Source organism: Oncorhynchus mykiss, unplaced genomic scaffold, assembly GCF_057628025.1.
Source record: "Oncorhynchus mykiss isolate SJ-2025 unplaced genomic scaffold, ASM5762802v1 scaffold103, whole genome shotgun sequence".
Taxonomy (NCBI): Eukaryota; Metazoa; Chordata; class Actinopteri; order Salmoniformes; family Salmonidae; genus Oncorhynchus; species Oncorhynchus mykiss.
The window spans coordinates 2,692,789-2,718,710 of NW_028322102.1; the positions used below are offsets into that span (position 1 = coordinate 2,692,789).

Genomic DNA, 25,922 nt, shown 5'->3' on the forward strand with positions numbered 1-25,922 from the left:
CCCACTAGTCTCTGACACGGCTCAGGGTCTCCTCAACCATTACTGTGTTCCACTAGTATCTGACACGGCTCAGGGTCTCCTAAACCATTACTGTGTTCCACTAGTATCTGACACGGCTCAGGGTCTCCTCAACCATTACTGTGTCCCACTAGTCTCTGACACGACTCAGGGTCTCCTAAACCATTACTGTGTCCCACTAGTATCTGACACGGCTCAGGGCCTCCTCAACCCTCAACCATTACTGTGTTCCACTAGTATCTGACACGGCTCAGGGTCTCCTAAACCATTACTGTGTCCCACTAGTCTCTGACACGGCTCAGGGTCTCCTAAACCCTAAACCATTACTGTGTTCCACTAGTATCTGACACGGCTCAGGGTCTCCTCAACCCTAAACCATTACTGTGTCCCACTAGTCTCTGACACGGCTCAGGGTCTCCTAAACCATTACTGTGTCCCACTAGTCTCTGACACGGCTCAGGGTCTCCTAAACCATTACTGTGTTCCACTAGTCTCTGACACGGCTCAGGGTCTCCTAAACCATTACTGTGTCCCACTAGTCTCTGACACGGCTCAGGGCCTCCTAAACCATTACTGTGTCCCACTAGTCTCTGACACGGCTCAGGGTCTCCTCAACCCTAAACCATTACTGTGTTCCACTAGTCTCTGACACGGCTCAGGGCCTCCTCAACCATTACTGTGTTCCACTAGTATCTGACACGGCTCAGGGTCTCCTCAACCCTAAACCATTACTGTGTCCCACTAGTCTCTGACACGGCTCAGGGTCTCCTCAACCCTAAACCATTACTGTGTTCCACTAGTCTCTGACACGGCTCAGGGTCCCCTAAACCATTACTGTGTCCCACTAGTCTCTGACACGGCTCAGGGCCTCCTAAACCATTACTGTGTCCCACTAGTCTCTGACACGGCTCAGGGTCTCCTAAACCATTACTGTGTTCCACTAGTCTCTGACACGACTCAGGGTCTCCTCAACCCTAAACCATTACTGTGTCCCACTAGTCTCTGACACGACTCAGGGCCTCCTCAACCCTAAACCATTACTGTGTCCCACTAGTCTCTGACACGGCTCAGGGTCTCCTAAACCATTACTGTGTCCCACTAGTCTCTGACACGACTCAGGGCCTCCTCAACCCTAAACCATTACTGTGTTCCACTAGTCTCTGACACGGCTCAGGGTCTCCTAAACCATTACTGTGTCCCACTAGTCTCTGACACGGCTCAGGGTCTCCTAAACCATTACTGTGTCCCACTAGTCTCTGACACGACTCAGGGCCTCCTCAACCCTAAACCATTACTGTGTTCCACTAGTCTCTGACACGGCTCAGGGTCTCCTAAACCATTACTGTGTCCCACTAGTCTCCGACACGGCTCAGGGTCTCCTAAACCATTACTGTGTCCCACTAGTCTCTGACACGGCTCAGGGTCTCCTAAACCATTACTGTGTTCCACTAGTCTCTGACACGACTCAGGGTCTCCTAAACCATTACTGTGTCCCACTAGTCTCTGACACGGCTCAGGGTCTCCTAAACCATTACTGTGTTCCACTAGTCTCTGACACGACTCAGGGTCTCCTCAACCATTACTGTGTTCCACTAGTCTCTGACACGCCTCAGGGTCTCCTAAACCATTACTGTGTTCCACTAGTCTCTGACACGGCTCAGGGTCTCCTAAACCATTACTGTGTTCCACTAGTCTCTGACACGGCTCAGGGTCTCCTAAACCATTACTGTGTTCCACTAGTCTCTGACACGGCTCAGGGTCTCCTAAACCATTACTGTGTCCAACTAGTCTCTGACACGGCTCAGGGTCTCCTAAACCATTACTGTGTTCCACTAGTATCTGACACGGCTCAGGGTCTCCTAAACCATTACTGTGTTCCACTAGTCTCTGACACGGCTCAGGGTCTCCTAAACCATTACTGTGTCCCACTAGTCTCTGACACGGCTCAGGGTCTCCTAAACCATTACTGTGTTCCACTAGTCTCTGACACGGCTCAGGGTCTCCTAAACCATTACTGTGTTCCACTAGTCTCTGACACGGCTCAGGGTCTCCTAAACCATTACTGTGTTCCACTAGTCTCTGACACGACTCAGGGTCTCCTAAACCATTACTGTGTCCCACTAGTCTCTGACACGGCTCAGGGTCTCCTAAACCATTACTGTGTCCCACTAGTCTCTGACACGGCTCAGGGTCTCCTAAACCATTACTGTGTTCCACTAGTCTCTGACACGACTCAGGGCCTCCTCAACCCTAAACCATTACTGTGTCCCACTAGTCTCTGACACGACTCAGGGTCTCCTCAACCATTACTGTGTTCCACTAGTATCTGACACGGCTCAGGGTCTCCTAAACCATTACTGTGTTCCACTAGTCTCTGACACGGCTCAGGGCCTCCTAAACCATTACTGTGTTCCACTAGTCTCTGACACGGCTCAGGGTCTCCTAAACCATTACTGTGTTCCACTAGTCTCTGACACGGCTCAGGGCCTCCTCAACCCTAAACCATTACTGTGTTCCACTAGTCTCTGACACGGCTCAGGGTCTCCTAAACCATTACTGTGTTCCACTAGTCTCTGACACGGCTCAGGGTCTCCTCAACCATTACTGTGTTCCACTAGTATCTGACACGGCTCAGGGTCTCCTAAACCATTACTGTGTTCCACTAGTCTCTGACACGGCTCAGGGCCTCCTAAACCATTACTGTGTTCCACTAGTCTCTGACACGGCTCAGGGCCTCCTAAACCATTACTGTGTTCCACTAGTCTCTGACAGGGCTCAGGGTCTCCTCAACCCTAAACCATTACTGTGTTCCACTAGTATCTGACACGGCTCAGGGCCTCCTCAACCCTAAACCATTACTGTGTTCCACTAGTCTCTGACAGGGTTCAGGGTCTCCTAAACCATTACTGTGTCCCACTAGTCTCTGACACGGCTCAGGGCCTCCTAAACCATTACTGTGTCCAACTAGTCTCTGACACGACTCAGGGTCTCCTAAACCATTACTGTGTCCAACTAGTCTCAGACACGGCTCAGGGTCCCCTAAACCATTACTGTGTCCCACTAGTCTCTGACACGGCTCAGGGTCTCCTAAACCATTACTGTGTTCCACTAGTCTCTGACACGGCTCAGGGTCTCCTAAACCATTACTGTGTCCCACTAGTCTCTGACACGGCTCAGGGTCTCCTAAACCATTACTGTGTTCCACTAGTCTCTGACACGACTCAGGGTCTCCTAAACCATTACTGTGTCCAACTAGTCTCTGACACGACTCAGGGTCTCCTAAACCATTACTGTGTCCAACTAGTCTCTGACACGACTCAGGGTCTCCTAAACCATTACTGTGTCCAACTAGTCTCTGACACGGCTCAGGGTCTCCTAAACCATTACTGTGTCCAACTAGTCTCTGACACGACTCAGGGTCTCCTAAACCATTACTGTGTCCAACTAGTCTCTGACACGACTCAGGGTCTCCTAAACCATTACTGTGTCCAACTAGTCTCTGACACGGCTCAGGGTCTCCTAAACCATTACTGTGTCCAACTAGTCTCTGACACGACTCAGGGTCTCCTAAACCATTACTGTGTCCAACTAGTCTCTGACACGACTCAGGGTCTCCTAAACCATTACTGTGTTCCACTAGTCTCTGACACGGCTCAGGGTCTCCTAAACCATTACTGTGTTCCACTAGTCTCTGACACGGCTCAGGGTCTCCTAAACCATTACTGTGTTCCACTAGTCTCTGACATGGCTCAGGGCCTCCTAAACCATTACTGTGTTCCACTAGTCTCTGACACGGCTCAGGGTCTCCTAAACCATTACTGTGTTCCACTAGTCTCTGACACGGCTCAGGGTCTCCTAAACCATTACTGGGTCCCACTAGTCTCTGACACGGCTCAGGGTCTCCTCAACCATTACTGTGTTCCACTAGTCTCTGACACGGCTCAGGGTCTCCTAAACCATTACTGTGTCCCACTAGTCTCTGACACGGCTCAGGGTCTCCTAAACCATTACTGTGTTCCACTAGTCTCTGACACGGCTCAGGGTCTCCTAAACCATTACTGTGTCCCACTAGTCTCTGACACGGCTCAGGGCCTCCTAAACCATTACTGTGTTCCACTAGTCTCTGACACGACTCAGGGTCTCCTAAACCATTACTGTGTCCCACTAGTCTCTGACACGACTCAGGGTCTCCTAAACCATTACTGTGTCCCACTAGTCTACTGTGTCCCACTAGTCTACTTAGTGAGGGGCCCATGTTACCAGCTGGTGTCCAGTCTACTTAGTGAGGGGCCCATGTTACCAGCTGGTGTCCAGTCTACTTAGTGAGGGCCCCATGTTACCAGCTGGTGTCCAGTCTACTTAGTGAGGGGCCCATGTTACCAGCTGGTGTCCAGTCTACTTAGTGAGGGGCCCATGTTACCAGCTGGTGTCCAGTCTACTTAGTGAGGGCCCCATGTTACCAGCTGGTGTCCAGTCCACGTACTGAGGGCCCCATGTTACCAGCTGGTGTCCAGTCTACTTACTGAGGGCCCCATGTTACCAGCTGGTGTCCAGTCCACGTACTGAGGGCCCCATGTTACCAGCTGGTGTCCAGTCCACGTACTGAGGGCCCCATGTTACCAGCTGGTGTCCAGTCCACGTACTGAGGGCCCCATGTTACCAGCTGGTGTCCAGTCCAGAGCCAATTTAGCTCTTTTTTTAAAAGCATTAAAAATATTTAAAGTTGCAATATGTAAAAAAAAATAATAATAAAAACAAATCTGACCTGATCAAATTCTCATAGAAATGTGAGTTATAGATCTGTCGTTCTTATTGAAAGCCAGTCTAAGAAGCTGTAAGATCTGTTCTATGTGTATTTCTAGGCTTCACGTTCTTAAATATCTTTTGGTTTTGTACACCAGTTTCAAACGGATGAGAAATATAATATTTTTGTTTATTTGACAAGATATTTCCCAGCGGTTTAGATGGAACACACTCTAACCAGGACGCCGCTGGGACAAGTGTGCGCCGCCCTGTGGGACTCCCGATCACGGCCCGGTTGTGATACAGTCCACTGCATCACTCGGGAGACCAATTTGGCAACCTAGTAGAATGTTATCAACCAGGAAATGGTGTGACGTCCCGGCTCAAGTTGCTGTGACTTGATGTGATCACTGTTAGGCCTAGTGATGGAGATCACACGGTCACCATGGTCAGTCAGCCCCCCTGCAGTCTTGTGATGAGTTTATATTCTGACTTCTCTCCTCTCTCGTATTGTTTCTCCTCTCTGTTCACTATGATCAAGACAACGCGCCTTTTGTTCCACAGACAACAGCTCTCTCCCTGCTCTCTACTCCCTCTATCCTCTCTCCCCAGCTCTCCCCTCTCTGCAGTTGTTCTGTCATTCATCTGACCCTCTCTTCACCCAACCCCTCTGTGCAGTCCTCATCTCATCTCCTACTATCTTCAGACCCCTCTGTGCAGTCCTCCTCCTCAGACCCCTCTGTGCAGTCCTCATCTCTTACCCCTCTGTGTAGTCCTCCTCATCTCAGACCCCTCTGTGTAGTCCTCCTCATCTCAGACCCCTCTGTGTAGTCCTCCTCTCAGACCCCTCTGTGCAGTCCTCCTCCTCTCAGACCCCTCTGTGCAGTCCTCCTCCTCTCTGACCCCTCCCTCTGTGCAGTCCTCCTCCTCTCTGACCCCTCCCTCTGTGCAGTCCTCCTCCTCTCTGACCCCTCCCTCTGTGCAGTCCTCCTCCTCTCTGACCCCTCCCTCTGTGCAGTCCTCCTCCTCTCTGACCCCTCCCTCTGTGCAGTCCTCCTCCTCTCTGACCCCTCCCTCTGTGCAGTCCTCCTCCTCTCTGACCCCTCCCTCTGTGCAGTCCTCCTCCTCTCTGACCCCTCCCTCTGTGCAGTCCTCCTCCTCTCTGACCCCTCCCTCTGTGCAGTCCTCATCTCATCTTCTACTGTGGTTCTGGAATGAATGGATCTTGTCCAACCACTGCTTTTCTCCTTTTTGGTATCTACAAGAGTGTGTCGTCGGAGACCTCAAATTCTGATGAGACTGATGACTGTGTCTGTCTGAGCTGAGCTGCCAGAGAGCTTAAATCAGCACTGGAGAGATGCAGTAGTCTGGTCCCAGATCAGTTTGTACGGTGTCACCAACTCCCATGATCACTGTCATTTCCATTGCAACCAGATCCTAGATCAGGCTTATGGGGAAGCCCCTTTAGAGGAAGCCCCTTGAGAGGAAGCCCCTTCAGGGATTCTGACTGACCGCCCCACAGTTCAGCTGGGTCATCAAATCAAATGTATTTATATAGCCCTTCGTACATCAGCTGATATCTCAAAGTGCTGTACAGAAACCCAGCCTAAAACCCCAAACCAGCAAGCAATGCAGGTGTAGAAGCACGGTGGCTAGGAAAAACTCCCTAGAAAGGCCAAAACCTAGGAAGAAACCTAGAGAGGAACCAGGCTATGTGGGGTGGCCAGTCCTCTTCTGGCTGTGCCGGGTGGAGATTATCAGAACATGGCCAAGATGTTCAAATGTTCATAAATGACCAGCATGGTCGAATAATAATAAGGCAGAACAGTTGAAACTGGAGCAGCAGCACGGTCAGGTGGACTGGGGACAGCAAGGAGTCATCATGTCAGGTATTCCTGGGGCATGGTTGAGGTCAGGGTTGAGGGTTGTTGAGAAACAAGGTCCTGAACTCCAGAAACGAACAGGATTCTAATCCCTTTGTCTCCTGCGACAGAGGAGGGACAGGAAGTAGACATTCCAGGAGGTGCTGAGGATCGTCAAGATGGCCTCCATCGCCAACCAGGTTCACAGCCAAAATGCCCTGGAATAGAGTGTGGCAGCGGAGATGTGGGGCGGCGTTGCCATGGTGATCATTTACACAACGTTACTGGAAAAGAAGCCGGGTGTCGACGATGTAAAGTCAAAGAGACCGATTTGGAGCTGGTGAGAAGTTCTCTCCATACACACACACACACACCTTTTGTATATGACTTTGTTATTTGCATATATCCTATGTGATTGTATGTTCGTACTGTTTAGTCAGTATGATGTCAACCATCCTGTCAGTTGGTAGGAAACACCAAGCCCAGTGTCAACCATCCTGTCAGTTGGTAGGAAACACCAAGCCCAGTGTCAACCATCCTGTTAGTCGGTAGGAAACACCAAGCCCAGTGTCAACCATCCTGTTAGTCGGTAGGAAACACCAAGCCCAGTGTCAACCATCCTGTCAGTCGGTAGGAAACACCAAGCCCAGTGTTAACCATCCTGTCAGTCGGTAGGAAACACCAAGCCCAGTGTTAACCATCCTGTCAGTTGGTAGGAAACACCAAGCCCAGTGTCCACCATCCTGTCAGTTGGTAGGAAACACCAAGCCCAGTGTTAACCATCCTGTCAGTCGGTAGGAAACACCAAGCCCAGTGTTAACCATCCTGTCAGTCGGTAGGAAACACCAAGCCCAGTGTCAACCATCCTGTCAGTCAGTAGGAAACACCAAGCCCAGTGTTAACCATCCTGTCAGTTGGTAGGAAACACCAAGCCCAGTGTCAACCATCCTGTCAGTTGGTAGGAAACACCACCATCCTGTCAGTTGGTAGGAAACACCAAGCCCAGTGTCAACCATCCTGTCAGTTGGTAGGAAACACCAAGCCCAGTGTCAACCATCCTGTCAGTTGGTAGGAAACACCAAGCCCAGTGTTAACCATCCTGTCAGTTGGTAGGAAACACCAAGCCCAGTGTCAACCATCCTGTCAGTCAGTAGGAAACACCAAGCCCAGTGTTAACCATCCTGTCAGTTGGTAGGAAACACAAAGCCCAGTGTAGAATAACGTCTTGACGCCGTCTAATCTCACTGCCGCGTTCTTCACCATCCCAAAGATGGAACAGTTTACGCCCTTACAGTATAATAACAATCTGTAGTGGATAAGACGCCATTTTAGATCCGGAGCCCTATGGGCCAATCTGTAGTGGATAAGACGCCATTTTAGATCCGGAGCCCTATGGGCCAATATGTAGTGGATAAGACGCCATTTTAGATCCGGAGCCCTATGGGCCAATCTGTAGTGGATAAGACGCCATTTTAGATCCGGAGCCCTATGGGCCAATATGTAGTGGATAAGACGCCATTTTAGATCCGGAGCCCTATGGGCCAATCTGTAGTGGATAAGACGCCATTTTAGATCCGGAGCCCTATGGGCCAATCTGTAGTGGATAAGACGTCATTTTAGATGTGCCCAGGGGGAATCCATTCCACAGCTGCAGTCTCCAACGTCCTCTTTCATGCCACATTTACATAGACCTACAAAAACACCACACACACACACACACACACATTGGTAGACACTATTGTTTCTGTGGTTTGCAGTAGACCATATCTTTGCATTACATTTCTAGGGGGTAGGGGATGCTAGCTTACACTTCCTGTTTCATTGTGTAGAGTGCTGTGTATGTACAGACGGCATGTTAAGCTCCAGTGTTGAGGTGACTTGGTGACAGAACGTTAAGCTCCAGTGGTGAGGTGACTTGGTGACAGAACGTTAAGCTCCAGTGGTGAGGTGACTTGGTGACAGAACGTTAAGCTCCAGTGTTGAGGTGACTTGGTGACAGAACGTTAAGCTCCAGTGTTGAGGTGACTTGGTGACAGAACGTTAAGCTCCAGTGGTGAGGTGACTTGGTGACAGAACGTTAAGCTCCAGTGTTGAGGTGAGGTGACTTGGTGACAGAACGTTAAGCTCCAGTGTTGAGGTGACTTGGTGACAGAACATTAAGCTCCAGTGTTGAGGTGACTTGGTGACAGAACGTTAAGCTCCAGTGTTGAGGGGAGGTGACTTGGTGACAGAACGTTAAGCTCCAGTGGTGAGGTGACTTGGTGACAGAACGTTAAGCTCCAGTGTTGAGGTGACTTGGTGACAGAACGTTAAGCTCCAGTGGTGAGGTGAGGTGACAGACCGTTAAGCTCCAGTGGTGAGGTGACTAGGTGACAGAACGTTAAGCTCCAGTGTTGAGGTGACTTGGTGACAGAACGTTAAGCTCCAGTGGTGAGGTGAGGTGACAGACCGTTAAGCTCCAGTGGTGAGGTGACTAGGTGACAGAACGTTAAGCTCCAGTGTTGAGGGGAGGTGACTTGGTGACAGAACGTTAAGCTCCAGTGGTGAGGTGACTTGGTGACAGAACGTTAAGCTCCAGTGTTGAGGTGACTTGGTGACAGAACGTTAAGCTCCAGTGTTGAGGTGACTAGGTGACAGAACGTTAAGCTCCAGTGTTGAGGTGACTTGGTGACAGAACGTTAAGCTCCAGTGTTGAGGTGACTAGGTGACAGAACGTTAAGCTCCAGTGTTGAGGTGACTTGGTGACAGAACGTTAAGCTCCAGTGTTGAGGTGACTTGGTGACAGAACGTTAAGCTCCAGTGGTGAGGTGACTTGGTGACAGAACATTAAGCTCCAGTGTTGAGGTGACTTGGTGACAGAACGTTAAGCTCCAGTGTTGAGGTGACTTGGTGACAGAACGTTAAGCTCCAGTGGTGAGGTGACTTGGTGACAGAACGTTAAGCTCCAGTGGTGAGGTGACTTGGTGACAGAACGTTAAGCTCCAGTGGGGAGGTGACTTGGTGACAGAACGTTAAGCTCCAGTGTTGAGGTGACTTGGTGACAGAACGTTAAGCTACAGTGTTGAGGGGAGGTGACTTGGTGACAGAACGTTAAGCTACAGTGTTGAGGGGAGGTGACTTGGTGACAGAACGTTGAGCTCCAGTGTTGAGGTGACTTGGTGACAGAACGTTAAGCTCCAGTGTTGAGGTGACTTGGTGACAGAACGTTAAGCCCCAGTGGTGAGGTGACTTGGTGACAGAACGTTAAGCTCCAGTGTTGAGGTGACTTGGTGACAGAACGTTAAGCCCCAGTGGTGAGGTGACTTGGTGACAGAACGTTAAGCTCCAGTGGTGAGGTGACTTGGTGACAGAACGTTAAGCTCCAGTGGTGAGGTGACTTGGTGACAGAACGTTAAGCTCCAGTGGTGAGGTGACTTGGTAACAGAACGTTAAGCTCCAGTGGTGAGGTGACTTGGTGACAGAACGTTAAGCTCCAGTGTTGAGGGGAGGTGACTTGGTGACAGAACGTTAAGCTCCAGTGGTGAGGTGACTTGGTGACAGAACGTTAAGCTCCAGTGTTGAGGTGACTTGGTGACAGAACGTTAAGCTCCAGTGGTGAGGTGAGGTGACAGACCGTTAAGCTCCAGTGGTGAGGTGACTAGGTGACAGAACGTTAAGCTCCAGTGTTGAGGTGACTTGGTGACAGAACGTTAAGCTCCAGTGGTGAGGTGAGGTGACAGACCGTTAAGCTCCAGTGGTGAGGTGACTAGGTGACAGAACGTTAAGCTCCAGTGTTGAGGGGAGGTGACTTGGTGACAGAACGTTAAGCTCCAGTGGTGAGGTGACTTGGTAACAGAACGTTAAGCTCCAGTGTTGAGGTGACTTGGTGACAGAACGTTAAGCTCCAGTGTTGAGGTGACTAGGTGACAGAACGTTAAGCTCCAGTGTTGAGGTGACTTGGTGACAGAACGTTAAGCTCCAGTGTTGAGGTGACTAGGTGACAGAACGTTAAGCTCCAGTGTTGAGGTGACTTGGTGACAGAACGTTAAGCTCCAGTGTTGAGGTGACTTGGTGACAGAACGTTAAGCTCCAGTGGTGAGGTGACTTGGTGACAGAACGTTAAGCTCCAGTGTTGAGGTGACTTGGTGACAGAACGTTAAGCTCCAGTGTTGCGGTGACTTGGTGACAGAACGTTAAGCTCCAGTGGTGAGGTGACTTGGTGACAGAACGTTAAGCTCCAGTGGTGAGGTGACTTGGTGACAGAACGTTAAGCTCCAGTGGGGAGGTGACTTGGTGACAGAACGTTAAGCTCCAGTGTTGAGGTGACTTGGTGACAGAACGTTAAGCTACAGTGTTGAGGGGAGGTGACTTGGTGACAGAACGTTAAGCTACAGTGTTGAGGGGAGGTGACTTGGTGACAGAACGTTGAGCTCCAGTGTTGAGGTGACTTGGTGACAGAACGTTAAGCTCCAGTGTTGAGGTGACTTGGTGACAGAACGTTAAGCCCCAGTGGTGAGGTGACTTGGTGACAGAACGTTAAGCTCCAGTGTTGAGGTGACTTGGTGACAGAACGTTAAGCCCCAGTGGTGAGGTGACTTGGTGACAGAACGTTAAGCTCCAGTGGTGAGGTGACTTGGTGACAGAACGTTAAGCTCCAGTGGTGAGGTGACTTGGTGACAGAACGTTAAGCTCCAGTGGTGAGGTGACTTGGTAACAGAACGTTAAGCTCCAGTGGTGAGGTGACTTGGTGACAGAACGTTAAGCTCCAGTAGTGAGGTGACTTGGCGGAGGGGCTTTCCAACCCAAAGGCAGGTGTTGTTTCCTAATGTGATGGCTTGTGTTTCCACAGATCAAGGCAGAGACCATGAGCCTTCAGGGGACAGCACTCTTCTCTTGTGGAGTCATGGGTGAGTGTGGATATAATGGCTGTAGGAGTGGCTGGCTTACCTAGGATGAGATGTTTCTGATTTACCCGAGACCAAATAACAGCTCTGAATTTAGCCTAATAATGGATTCAGTTGGAATTAAGAGTAGCTGCTGCCATGGCAGGAACTAATGGGGATCCATAGTAAACCCCAGGAACTAATGGGGATCCATAGTAAACCCCAGGAACTAATGGGGATCCATAGTAAACCCCAGGAACTAATGGGGATCCATAGGAAACCCCAGGAACTAATGGGGATCCATAGGAAACCCCAGGAACTAATGGGGATCCATAGGAAACCCCAGGAACTAATGGGGATCCATAGGAAACCCCAGGAACTAATGGGGATCCATAGGAAACCCCAGGAACTAATGGGGATCCATAGGAAACCCCAGGAACTAATGGGGATCCATAGGAAACCCCAGGAACTAATGGGGATCCATAGGAAACCCCAGGAACTAATGGGGATCCATAATAAACCCCAGGAAGAGTAGCTGCTGCCTTGCAGCTAATAGGGATCCATAATAAACCCCAGGAACTAATAGGGATCCATAATAAACCCCAGGAACTAATAGGGATCCATAATAAACCCCAGGAAGAGTAGCTGCTGCCTTGCAGCTAATAGGGATCCATAATAAACCCCAGGAACTAATAGGGATCCATAATAAACCCCAGGAAGAGTAGCTGCTGCCTTGCAGCTAATATGGATCCATAATAAACCCCAGGAAGAGTAGCTGCTGCCTTGCAACTAATAGGGATCCATAATAAACCAAAGGAACTAATGGGGATCCATAATAAACCCCAGGAACTAATGGGGATCCATAGGAAACACCAGGAACTAATGGGGATCCATATGTAACAGTATAAGTTTAGACCGTCCCCTCGCCCATACCCGGGCGCGAACCAGGGACCTTCTGCACACATCAACAACTGACACCTACGAAGCATCGTTACCCATCGCTCCACAAAAGCCGCGGCCCTTGCAGAGCAAGGGGAACTACTACTTCAAGGTCTCAGAGCAAGTGACATCACCGATTGAAACGCTATTTAGCGCCCACGCTAACTAAGCTAGCCGTTTCACATCCGTTACACATAGGAAACACCAGGAACTAATGGGGATCCATAGGAAACACCAGGAACTAATGGGGATCCATAGGAAACACCAGGAACTAATGGGGATCCATAGGAAACACCAGGAACTAATGGGGATCCATAGGAAACACCAGGAACTAATGGGGATCCATAGGAAATACATATAACAGCCACGTAAAACCAATCTTTCCAATTTAGCTGTTAGGTTTTGATTCACCGACTGGGTTTTGTTCATCCCACTGGTTTCACAGCGGCCATTTTCAGATCCAGTCCGTATGCACTTCCTCATTCATTGCTAGAGCTGTCTGGCTGCGTTGTTAGTTCCCCGCTCGCGCTGCACAGATGTTGACACGCATGTAAAACGGCATGTAGACCTGTTGAAACTGTTCATTAATGTTCACAGAACAATGTCCCCACAGGCTACAACACTATTACCGTTAGCTTCCAGTAGGCTAACTTCTACCAGGCTAACTTTCCTTGATAGATTATTTTTTTGTAATTTAAAAAATGTTAAAAAGATTGAACCTTTTTTATTTAACTAGGCAAGTCAGATAAGAACAAATTCGTATTTATAATGATGGCCAAACCCGGACGACACTGGGCCGATTGTGCGCCGCCCTATGGGTGACTATTACCATGTTGTATTGTAGTCTATATGTCCCCCCCTCCCCCCTGACTATTACCATGTTGTAGGCTATATGTCCCCCCCTGACTATTACCATGTTGTAGGCTATATGTCCCCCCCTCCCCCCTGACTATTACCATGTTGTAGGCTATATGTCCCCCCCTGACTATTACCATGTTGTAGGCTATATGTCCCCCCCTCCCCCCTGACTATTACCATGTTGTAGGCTATATGTCCCCCCTGACTATTACCATGTTGTAGGCTATATGCCCCCCCCCCCCTGACTATTACCATGTTGTAGGCTATATGCCCCCCCCCCCTGACTATTACCATGTTGTAGGCTATATGTCCCCCCCCCCTGACTATTACCGTGTTGTAGGCTATATGTCCTCCCCCCCTGACTATTACCATGTTGTAGGCTATATGTCCCCCCCCCCTGACTATTACCATGTTGTAGGCTATATGTCCCCCCTGACTATTACCATGTTGTAGGCTATATGCCCCCCCCCCCTGACTATTACCATGTTGTAGGCTATATGCCCCCCCCCCCCCTGACTATTACCATGTTGTAGGCTATATGTCCCCCCCCCTGACTATTACCATGTTGTAGGCTATATGTCCCCCCCCCCTGACTATTACCATGTTGTAGGCTATATGTCCCCCCCCTGACTATTACCATGTTGTAGGCTATATGTCCCCCCCCCCTGACTATTACCGTGTTGTAGGCTATATGTCCTCCCCCCCTGACTATTACCATGTTGTAGGCTATATGTCCCCCCCCCCTGACTATTACCGTGTTGTAGGCTATATGTCCCCCCCCCCTGACTATTACCGTGTTGTAGGCTATATGTCCTCCCCTGACTATTACCATGTTGTAGGCTATATGTCCCCCCCCCTGACTATTACCATGTTGTAGGCTATATGCCCCCCCCCCTGACTATTACCATGTTGTAGGCTATATGTCCCCCCCCCCTGACTATTACCATGTTGTAGGCTATATGTCCTCCCCTGACTATTACCGTGTTGTAGGCTATATGTCCCCCCCTGACTATTACCATGTTGTAGGCTATATGTCCTCCCCTGACTATTACCATGTTGTAGGCTATATGTCCCCCCCCCTGACTATTACCATGTTGTAGTCTATATGTCCCCCCCCCCTGACTATTACCATGTTGTAGGCTATATGTCCCCCCCCTGACTATTACCATGTTGTAGGCTATATGTCCTCCCCTGACTATTACCATGTTGTAGTCTATATGTCCTCCCCTGACTATTACCATGTTGTAGGCTATATGTCCCCCCCCCTGACTATTACCATGTTGTAGGCTATATGTCCCCCCCCTGACTATTACCATGTTGTAGGCTATATGTCCTCCCCTGACTATTACCATGTTGTAGGCTATATGTCCCCCCCTGACTATTACCGTGTTGTAGGCTATATGTCCCCCCCCCCTGACTATTACCGTGTTGTAGGCTATATGTCCCCCCCCCCTGACTATTACCATGTTGTAGGCTATATGTCCCCCCCCCCTGACTATTACCATGTTGTAGGCTATATGTCCCCCCCTGACTATTACCATGTTGTAGGCTATATGTCCCCCCCCCCTGACTATTACCATGTTGTAGGCTATATGTCCCCCCCTGACTATTACCATGTTGTAGGCTATATGTCCCCCCCCCCTGACTATTACCATGTTGTAGGCTATATGTCCCCCCCCTGACTATTACCATGTTGTAGGCTATATGTCCTCCCCCCCCCCTGACTATTACCGTGTTGTAGGCTATATGTCCCCCCCCCCTGACTATTACCATGTTGTAGGCTATATGTCCCCCCCCTGACTATTACCGTGTTGTAGGCTATATGTCCCCCCCCCCCCCTGACTATTACCGTGTTGTAGGCTATATGTCCTCCCCTGACTATTACCATGTTGTAGGCTATATGTCCTCCCCTGACTATTACCATGTTGTAGGCTATATGCCCCCCCCCCCTGACTATTACCATGTTGTAGGCTATATGTCCCCCCCCCCTGACTATTACCGTGTTGTAGGCTATATGTCCCCCCCCTGACTATTACCGTGTTGTAGGCTATATGTCCTCCCCTGACTATTACCGTGTTGTAGGCTATATGTCCTCCCCTGACTATTACCATGTTGTAGGCTATATGCCCCCCCCCCCTGACTATTACCATGTTGTAGGCTATATGTCCCCCCCTGACTATTACCGTGTTGTAGGCTATATGTCCTCCCCTGACTATTACCGTGTTGTAGGCTATATGTCCCCCCCCTGACTATTACCATGTTGTAGGCTATATGCCCCCCCCCCCTGACTATTACCATGTTGTAGGCTATATGTCCCCCCCCTGACTATTACCATGTTGTAGGCTATATGTCCTCCCCTGACTATTACCGTGTTGTAGGCTATATGTCCCCCCCCCCCCTGACTATTACCGTGTTGTAGGCTATATGCCCCCCCCCCCTGACTATTACCATGTTGTAGTCTATATGTCCCCCCCCCCTGACTATTACCATGTTGTAGGCTATATGCCCCCCTCCCCTGACTATTACCATGTTGTAGTCTATATGTCCCCCCCCCCTGACTATTACCATGTTGTAGTCTATATGCCCCCCTCCCCTGACTATTACCATGTTGTAGTCTATATGCCCCCCTCCCCTGACTATTACCGTGTTGTAGGCTATATGTCCCCCCCCCCTGACTATTACCATGTTGTAGGCTATATGTCCCCCCCCCCCCCTGACTATTACCATGTTGTAGGCTATATGTCCTCCCCTGACTATTACCATGTTGTAGGCTATATGTCCCCCCCTGACTATTACCATGTTGTAGGCTATATGTCCCCCCCTGACTATTACCATGTTGTAGGCTATATGCCCCCCCCCCCCCTGACTATTACCATGTTGTAGGCTATATGTCCCCCCCCCTGACTATTACCATGTTGTAGGCTATATGTCCCCCCCCTGACTATTACCATGTTGTAGGCTATATGTCCCCCCCCCCTGACTATTACCGTGTTGTAGTCTATATGTCCCCCCCCCCTGACTATTACCATGTTGTAGGCTATATGTCCCCCCCTGACTATTACCATGTTGTAGGCTATATGTCCCCCCCCCCTGACTATTACCGTGTTGTAGGCTATATGTCCTCCCCTGACTATTACCGTGTTGTAGGCTATATGTCCCCCCCCCCTGACTATTACCATGTTGTAGGCTATATGTCCCCCCCCCCTGACTATTACCATGTTGTAGGCTATATGCCCCCCCTGACTATTACCATGTTGTAGGCTATATGTCCCCCCCTGACTATTACCGTGTTGTAGGCTATATGTCCCCCCCCTGACTATTACCATGTTGTAGGCTATATGTCCTCCCCTGACTATTACCATGTTGTAGGCTATATGTCCTCCCCTGACTATTACCATGTTGTAGTCTATATGTCCTCCCCTGACTATTACCATGTTGTAGTCTATATGTCCTCCCCTGACTATTACCATGTTGTAGGCTATATGTCCTCCCCTGACTATTACCATGTTGTAGGCTATATGTCCCCCCCCCTGACTATTACCATGTTGTAGGCTATATGTCCCCCCCCCTGACTATTACCATGTTGTAGGCTATATGTCCCCCCCCCTGACTATTACCATGTTGTAGGCTATATGTCCCCCCCCTGACTATTACCATGTTGTAGGCTATATGTCCTCCCCTGACTATTACCATGTTGTAGGCTATATGTCCCCCCCTGACTATTACCGTGTTGTAGGCTATATGTCCCCCCCCCCTGACTATTACCGTGTTGTAGGCTATATGTCCCCCCCCCCTGACTATTACCATGTTGTAGGCTATATGTCCTCCCCTGACTATTACCATGTTGTAGGCTATATGTCCCCCCCTGACTATTACCGTGTTGTAGGCTATATGTCCCCCCCTGACTATTACCGTGTTGTAGGCTATATGCCCCCCCCCCCTGACTATTACCATGTTGTAGTCTATATGTCCCCCCCCCCTGACTATTACCATGTTGTAGGCTATATGCCCCCCTCCCCTGACTATTACCATGTTGTAGTCTATATGTCCCCCCCCCCTGACTATTACCATGTTGTAGTCTATATGCCCCCCTCCCCTGACTATTACCATGTTGTAGTCTATATGCCCCCCTCCCCTGACTATTACCGTGTTGTAGGCTATATGTCCCCCCCCCCTGACTATTACCATGTTGTAGGCTATATGTCCCCCCCCCCCCCTGACTATTACCATGTTGTAGGCTATATGTCCTCCCCTGACTATTACCATGTTGTAGGCTATATGTCCCCCCCTGACTATTACCATGTTGTAGGCTATATGTCCCCCCCTGACTATTACCATGTTGTAGGCTATATGCCCCCCCCCCCCCTGACTATTACCATGTTGTAGGCTATATGTCCCCCCCCCCTGACTATTACCATGTTGTAGGCTATATGTCCCCCCCCTGACTATTACCATGTTGTAGGCTATATGTCCCCCCCCCCTGACTATTACCGTGTTGTAGTCTATATGTCCCCCCCCCCTGACTATTACCATGTTGTAGGCTATATGTCCCCCCCTGACTATTACCATGTTGTAGGCTATATGTCCCCCCCCCCTGACTATTACCGTGTTGTAGGCTATATGTCCTCCCCTGACTATTACCGTGTTGTAGGCTATATGTCCCCCCCCCCTGACTATTACCATGTTGTAGGCTATATGTCCCCCCCCCTGACTATTACCATGTTGTAGGCTATATGTCCCCCCCCCCTGACTATTACCATGTTGTAGGCTATATGCCCCCCCTGACTATTACCATGTTGTAGGCTATATGTCCCCCCCTGACTATTACCGTGTTGTAGGCTATATGTCCCCCCCCCCTGACTATTACCGTGTTGTAGGCTATATGTCCTCCCCTGACTATTACCATGTTGTAGGCTATATGTCCCCCCCCCCCCCCCCCTGACTATTACCATGTTGTAGGCTATATGTCCCCCCCCCTGACTATTACCATGTTGTAGTCTATATGCCCCCCTCCCCTGACTATTACCATGTTGTAGTCTATATGCCCCCCTCCCCTGACTATTACCGTGTTGTAGGCTATATGTCCCCCCCCCCTGACTATTACCATGTTGTAGGCTATATGTCCCCCCCCCCCCCTGACTATTACCATGTTGTAGGCTATATGTCCTCCCCTGACTATTACCATGTTGTAGGCTATATGTCCCCCCCTGACTATTACCATGTTGTAGGCTATATGTCCCCCCCTGACTATTACCATGTTGTAGGCTATATGCCCCCCCCCCCCCTGACTATTACCATGTTGTAGGCTATATGTCCCCCCCCCTGACTATTACCATGTTGTAGGCTATATGTCCCCCCCCTGACTATTACCATGTTGTAGGCTATATGTCCCCCCCCCCTGACTATTACCGTGTTGTAGTCTATATGTCCCCCCCCCCTGACTATTACCATGTTGTAGGCTATATGTCCCCCCCTGACTATTACCATGTTGTAGGCTATATGTCCCCCCCCCCTGACTATTACCGTGTTGTAGGCTATATGTCCTCCCCTGACTATTACCGTGTTGTAGGCTATATGTCCCCCCCCCCTGACTATTACCATGTTGTAGGCTATATGTCCCCCCCCCTGACTATTACCATGTTGTAGGCTATATGTCCCCCCCCCTGACTATTACCATGTTGTAGGCTATATGCCCCCCCTGACTATTACCATGTTGTAGGCTATATGTCCCCCCCTGACTATTACCGTGTTGTAGGCTATATGTCCCCCCCCCCTGACTATTACCGTGTTGTAGGCTATATGTCCTCCCCTGACTATTACCATGTTGTAGGCTATATGTCCCCCCCCCCCCCCCCCTGACTATTACCATGTTGTAGGCTATATGTCCCCCCCCCTGACTATTACCATGTTGTGTTGCAGAGACCGGCAGCAGGTGGGGTGATGTGGGTCTGGGCCGGGGGTGTTGTGGAGCGCTGCATCACCAGAGAGCCTCAGTGGAGTCCTGTTGCCTGGAGAACCTGTGGGATGTCCTGCCCTCCGAGGTTCTACCCCCCCACTACTACCCGAGCCCAGTCAGAGACGCAGGACTGGGTCCCACCAGCATCACCTCCATCCCCATCACCAGCCTGCTACAGGACCTGAGCCTGGGTGAGACGTCAGCCGCCGTAGCCTCCTCAACCTCCACCGCTCCACCCTCCAAACGCCAGTGCCGCTCCGTCTCCTGCTCAGAGGACCTGGGAGGCCGGTCGTCGACCTGGAGGCCCCAGGGGTCCGGGGTGTGGACGGCTGTGGCGAAGAGGCGATCCCACAGCGGAGGAAGTGTCCAGAGAGGATTTGCATCAGGAGGAGGGACACGCTCTCAGCAGCTAGGGTTCCCTGCCATGCAGCGTAGCTTCAGCTTCAGCCTGCCAGCTCGCTCCAACACCCTCTCCCTGGATCTCACTGGCTTCACCTCCTGCCCTTCCTATTTCAGCGGTTTAGCCCCTCCCTCTTACTCCTCCCGGTCCTCAGAGCCCCCCAGGCCCTTCCTCTACCTCTCTCATGAACAGATCTGCCTCCCAGAGATCCAGGGAGTGCCGGCGTCGCCCCTGAGCTCCCCAGACTCCACCCCAGAGATGAAGCGCCGTGCTGGGCAGGGGGGGCTGGCCCGGAGTCGCTCTCAGCCCTGCGTCCTCAGCGACAAGAAGATGGGTATGAAGCGGAGGAGACCAGCCGACTCACACAAACAGAGGCCTTCTCTGGACCTGACCAAGATGACACAGGTTCGAAGGGGACGAATATAATGGGTTTACCTGTGTTGTAATTCAGGAGGATCTGGTCTGCTATAGCTAGCTCAAATCTTTCCTGCACTGTTGGGTAAAGCAAACAATTTAAAAAGGTCAAGTTGTGTGTTTCTTCAACCGCTATTATTGAACAAGTCCAATAGTGTCCCGTCAAGCCAGCGAAATATTGCATCTCCATGGAAACCAACTGTAGAGTAACTGCCAATGCTGTTCATGGGGTCTGACTGACTATGTCTGTTCAGGATCCTGCATGTTGTGTAGTTCTCTCTCCTCTCTATCCCAGTCCAGTCACGGTTTGCTTTAGTTTCTTTTTCCTGTGTGACCAAATAAATATTCATAACAAATTCATATAAAAAAATATATTTTTTCTATCCACAGAAACTTCGGAATTTCCAAAGCCTCAGCTGCCCTGGGATCACTGGGGACGACAGCTATCAATCAACCCAGGGCCCGCCCCCTCTGAGGACCACTGACCAATGTGAGACTGACTTTACCTCTGCAGGCAATCAGGGATTGGACGAGCCAACCTCCAGCTCCAAAGATAGCGGAGTTGTCACAAGTGTCTCTAGGGAGGAGGATCTAGCCAGCTCCATCGAGGAGCTGGATTGGCTGAGCTCCCCGGTCTGCGACGACGTGACCGAAGGGGCAGCCACTGGCACCAGGAAGGATGTGTATCAGCTGGGAGGAGATCTGGACATCGATCAGATCGAGAGGAACTGAACCCGGGTCGTTTTCATAAGGCACCAAACGGAACAAAACAGACTGAAACGAGGAGAGAGAACCTGGATATGTCCAATGAGAAATGCTGCAAAATGTTAATGCATTTTTTTTCTCATGTTCCCGAATGAACATGACCCTGAACTATACTTACCACCCTCAGGGGAATGACCCTGAACTATTCTTACCACCCTCAGGGGAATGGGACTGAATGAACATGACCCTGAACTATACTTACCACCCTCAGGGGAATGACCCTGAACTATTCTTACCACCCTCAGGGGAATGACCCTGAACTATTCTTACCACCCTCAGGGGAATGGGACTGAATGAACATGACCCTGAACTATACTTACCACCCTTAGGGGAATGACCCTGAACTATTCTTACCACCCTCAGGGGAATGACCCTGAACTATTCTTACCACCCTCAGGGGAATGGGACTGAATGAACATGACCCTGAACTATACTCACCACCCTCAGGGGAATGGGACTGTGAAGGGAAAGAGGAGTTGGGTGGTACAGTAGGTAAACCCTGCTGACAGGCTTAAAGGACAAAGACAAGTAGAGTACAGTAGTCCATGTGAAGAGACCAGGCTCCTGCTCTGACTAAACCCTGTAGACTACAGTAGTCCATGTGAAGAGACCAGGCCAGGTTCCTGCTCTGACTAAACCCTATAGACTACAGTAGTCCATGTGAAGAGACCAGGCTCCTGCTCTGACTAAACCCTGTAGACTACAGTAGTCCATGTGAAGAGACCAGACTCCTGCTCTGACTAAACCCTGTAGAGTACAGTAGTCCATGTGAAGAGACCAGACTCCTGCTCTGACTAAACCCTGTAGACTACAGTAGTCCATGTGAAGAGACCAGACTCCTGCTCTGACTAAACCCTGTAGACTACAGTAGTCCATGAGAAGAGACCAGGCTCCTGCTCTGACTAAACCCTGGGAGTGAAAGGTGAAGGAGGGTCTGTTGTCTGTCTGGGCTATCACCATTTCTCTCTTAGCCTGAATGCCTTATCTATAACGATGTACTGGGTATGAACAGAACACACAGCTGGTTTGTACTGGTGATGAACAGAACACACAGCTGGTTTGTACTGGTGATGAACAGAACACACAGCTGGTTTGTATAACGATGTACTGGTGATGAACAGAACACACAGCTGGTTTGTACTGGTGATGAACAGAACACACAGCTGGTTTGTATAACGATGTACTGGGTACGAACAGAACACACAGCTGGTTTGTATAACGATGTACTGGGTACGAACAGAACACACAGCTGGTTTGTATAACGATGTACTGGGTATGAACAGAACACACAGCTGGTTTGTATAACGATGTACTGGGTATGAACAGAACACACAGCTGGTTTGTATAACGATGTACTGGGTATGAACAGAACACACAGCTGGTTTGTATAACGATGTACTGGGTACGAACAGAACACACAGCTGGTTTGTACTGGGTATGAACAGAATAAACAGCTGGTTTGTATAATGATGTACTGGGTACGAACAGAATAAACAGCTGGTTTGTATAACGATGTACTGGGAATGAACAGAACACAGCTGGTTTGTATAATGATGTACTGGGTACGAACAGAATAAACAGCTGGTTTGTATAATGATGTACTGGGTATGAACAGAACACACAGCTGGTTTGTACTGGGTATGAACAGAACACACAGCTGGTTTGTACTGGGTATGAACAGGACACACAGCTGGTTTGTACTGGGTATGAACAGGACACACAGCTGGTTTGTACTGGGTATGAACAGAATAAACAGCTGGTTTGTACTGGGTATGAACAGAACACACAGCTAGTTTGTATTAATTATCTGCACTTGGACTAGTGGATGTCGTCCCAATCGATCACCTAAACCTGACGCACGTGGGGATCTGAGATGATTTGACCAGTGTCAATCAATAAATTATTTATAATTATTAGGTCAATCAATATGGTCGTAGTTCCCCACCCCCCTTTCCCTCTGATAGGCTAGGGGGAAGTTTCACCCTATTGCTTATACCAATCAAATCCACTCAGAGGGCGTAGGGCGCTAGGGGCCCGTCTGGGATTGGGTTGTTTCTCAACACCGATTCCTCCCACAGTACGTTAACAGGGACGTGAGGACGGCGATGGAGAGGACTTTGAGAGACACCGTCTGTCTGTACATTCCTTCCTCCTCCTTCCTCTATCTTTTTAATGGGGAAAATTAATTTCACACACAGCACCCCCCCAGACCTGGGTTCAAATACTATTTGAAATCTTTCAAACAAATCAAATGTATTTATAAAGCCCTTCTTACATCAGCTGATATCTCAAAGTGCTGTACAGAAACCCAGCCTAAAACCCCAAACAGCAAGCAATATAGAAGCACGTGGCCAGGAAAAACTCCCTAGAAAGGCCAGAACTCTAGGAAGAAACCTAGAGAGGAACCAGGCTCTGAGGGGTGGCCAGTCCTCTTCTGGCTGTGCCGGGTGGAGATTATAACAGAACATGGCCAAGATGTTCAAATGTTCATAAATGACCAGCAGGGTCAAATAATAATAATAATCACAGTAGTTGTCGAGGGTGCAACAAGTCAGCACCTCAGGAGTAAATGTCAGTTGGCTTTTCATAGCCGATCATTAAGAGTATCTCTCCCACTCCTGCTGTCTCTAGTGAGTTGAAAACAGCAGGTCTGGGACAGGTAGCATGTCTGGTGAACAGGTCAGGGTTCCATAGCCGCAGGCAGAACAGTTGAAAACTGGAGCAGCAGCACGGCCAGATGGAGTGGGGACAACAAGGATTCATCATGCCAGGTAGTCCTGGGGCATGGTCCTAGGGCTCAGATCCTCCGAGAGAAGAGAGAGAGAAAGAGAGAATTGGAAAGAGCACACTTAAATTCACACTGGACACCGGATAAGGCAGGAGAAATACTCCAGATATAACAGACTGACCCTAGCCCCCCGACACATAAACTACTGCAGCATAAAGACTAGAGGCTGAGAGAGGAGGGGTCTGGAGACACTGTGGCCCCATCTGACGATAAACACTTTTATCGTTTGCTTTAGGCCTGGAGTGCTTTAGGCCTGCCTGGAGTGCCTGGAGTGCTTTAGGCCTGCCTGGAGTGCTTTAGGCCTGCCTGGAGTGCTTTAGGCCTGCCTGGAGTGTCTGGAGTGCTTTAGGCCTGGAGTGCTTTAGGCCTGCCTGGAGTGCTTTAGGCCTGGAGTGCTTTAGGCCTGCCAGGAGTGTCTGGAGTGCTTTAGGCCTGCCTGGATGATGGGACTATTATTCTGGTTAAACAGACAAGATCAGTCAAGCCCAGTTAAAATATTGAAATTATTTCAAATAGTGTTTGAACCCAGGTCTGACACACACACACACACAGCCTATACAGAGTATATCAATGAACATTTCACACAATAACATTGAAATGAAATCTACTCTATCTATTCGCCAGAGAGAAACTTAGTGATGATGCTAATATGGCGTTTTTAATAATATAATATTGTTACTACAACGCGATGTAAGGTAAAAACATGGAACGTATTTCTATTGGAATAAACATGGTTGTTTTACATGTTCGTCTACCGTCTTCAGATATATGAATATAAACTCGGCAACAACAAAAAATAAACGTCCTCTCGCTGTCAACGGCGTTTATTTTCAGCAAACTTAACGTGTAAATGTTTGTATGAAAATAAGATTCAACAACTGAGACATAAACTGAACAAGTTCCACAGACATGTGACTAACCAAAATTGAATAATGTGTCCCTGAACAAAGGGGGGGTCAAAATCAAAAGTAACAGTCAGTATCAGTCAGTCAAAACCTAAAACAGAGAATTGTTACGAGGATTTAATGTCAGGAATTGGGACAAACTGAGTTGAAATGTTTCCAGTTTAGGTGTATGTAAACTTCTGACTTCAACTGTATATATAACTATGGCACAGACACGCTCACTGTAGTGGACTACACAGACACGCTCACTGTAGTGGACTACACAGACACGTTCACTGTAGTGGACTACACAGACACGCTCACTGTAGTGGACTACACAGACACGCTCACTGTAGTGGACTACACAGACACGCTCACTGTAGTGGACTACACAGACACGCTCACTGTAGTGGACTACACAGACACGCTCACTGTAGTGGACTACACAGACACGCTCACTGTAGTGGACTCCGATGACCCTGTGTTTTGAGCACTGAAGCAAAGCCAGGCCAGCGGGGATGACAGGCCAGCGGAGGATGACAGGCCAGCGGGGATGACAGGCCAGCGGGGATGACAGGCCAGCGGGGATGACAGGCCAGCGGGGATGACAGGCCAGCGGGGATGACAGGCCAGGGGGAGATGACAGGCCAGCGGGGATGACAGGCCAGGGGGAGATGACAGGCCAGGGGGAGATGACAGGCCAGGGGGAGATGACAGGCCAGCGGGGAGATGACAGGCCAGGGGGAGATGACAGGCCAGTGGAGGATGACAGGCCAGTGGGGAGATGACAGGCCAGTAAGGGATGACAGGCCAGGGGAGGATGACAGGCCAGCGGGGAGATGACAAGCCAGTGGGGATGACAGGCCAGGGGGAGATGACAGGCCAGTGGGGATGACAGGCCAGGGGAGGATGACAGGCCAGCGGGGAGATGACAAGCCAGTGGGGATGACAGGCCAGGGGGAGATGACAGGCCAGTGGGGATGACAGGCCAGTGGGGATGACAGGCCAGGGGGAGATGACAGGCCAGTGGGGATGACAGGCCAGGGGGAGATGACAGGCCAGCGGGGAGATGACAGGCCAGCGGGGAGATGACAGGCCAGGGGGGGATGACAGGCCAGGGGGAGATGACAGGCCAGGGGGAGATGACAGGCCAGTGGGGAGATGACAGGCCAGGGGGAGATGACAGGCCAGTAAGGGATGACAGGCCAGGGGGGATGACAGGCCAGCGGGGAGATGACAGGCCAGCGGAGGATGACAGGCCAGGGGGGATGACAGGCCAGCGGAGGATGACAGGCCAGCGGGGAGATGACAGGCCAGTAAGGGATGACAGGCCAGGGGGGATGACAGGCCAGCGGGGAGATGACAGGTCAGCGGAGGATGACAGGCCAGCGGGGAGATGACAGGCCAGGGGGGAAGTCCTCTTTTCCATGTTA

The 25,922-nt window shown here is 50.1% G+C and overlaps 1 pseudogene across 1 annotated transcript in view; it reads left to right on the top strand.

The window, feature by feature from the left end:
* LOC118936627 (protein FAM53B-like) overlaps window positions 1-22,616 on the top strand; it is a 45,840-nt pseudogene extending 23,224 nt beyond the window's left edge. The window contains exons 2-5 of the transcript XR_016493798.1: window positions 6,755-6,963; window positions 11,452-11,509; window positions 19,202-20,043; window positions 20,443-22,616. The product of XR_016493798.1 is annotated as a protein FAM53B-like (transcript). The remainder of the gene's footprint in view (window positions 1-6,754; window positions 6,964-11,451; window positions 11,510-19,201; window positions 20,044-20,442) is intronic.
* Window positions 22,617-25,922: the final 3,306 nt, after the last annotated feature.